Source organism: Buceros rhinoceros, unplaced genomic scaffold, assembly GCF_000710305.1.
Source record: "Buceros rhinoceros silvestris isolate BGI_N320 unplaced genomic scaffold, ASM71030v1 scaffold11713, whole genome shotgun sequence".
NCBI classification, from domain to species: domain Eukaryota; kingdom Metazoa; phylum Chordata; class Aves; order Bucerotiformes; family Bucerotidae; genus Buceros; species Buceros rhinoceros.
In genome coordinates this window covers 67,958-68,311 of record NW_010404251.1, presented here as the reverse complement: position 1 = coordinate 68,311, position 354 = coordinate 67,958, and positions in this window count along the sequence as shown.

Genomic DNA, 354 nt, shown 5'->3' with positions numbered 1-354 from the left:
TGTTGGAGCCCAGGACCAGTTGCACAGCAGGCGGGCTGCTCTTTGGCCAGGACTCTCAGGAAAACTATATTAAAAAATAATAAACCCCAATATGAACACAAGAACACTGTTGATTAAAATTCCTGTCAAAAGTCTCGAAGCGGTTTCCACTCCAGACAAGGCAAAGCTGCACTAATGTGCTCCGAGGCTTGAGCCAGCTGCACCCGGGCACTTCAGCCCGCTGTAGGCTATCGCAGCCCTGTGCACAGGCTGGACACTTTCACTGATCACCGCTAGTGAAAGTGAGACAGTCTCTGTCTGCGCGAACGTATTACGGCAGGGGCCGGCGCCAACCGGCACCGCGAAAGGGGGCAC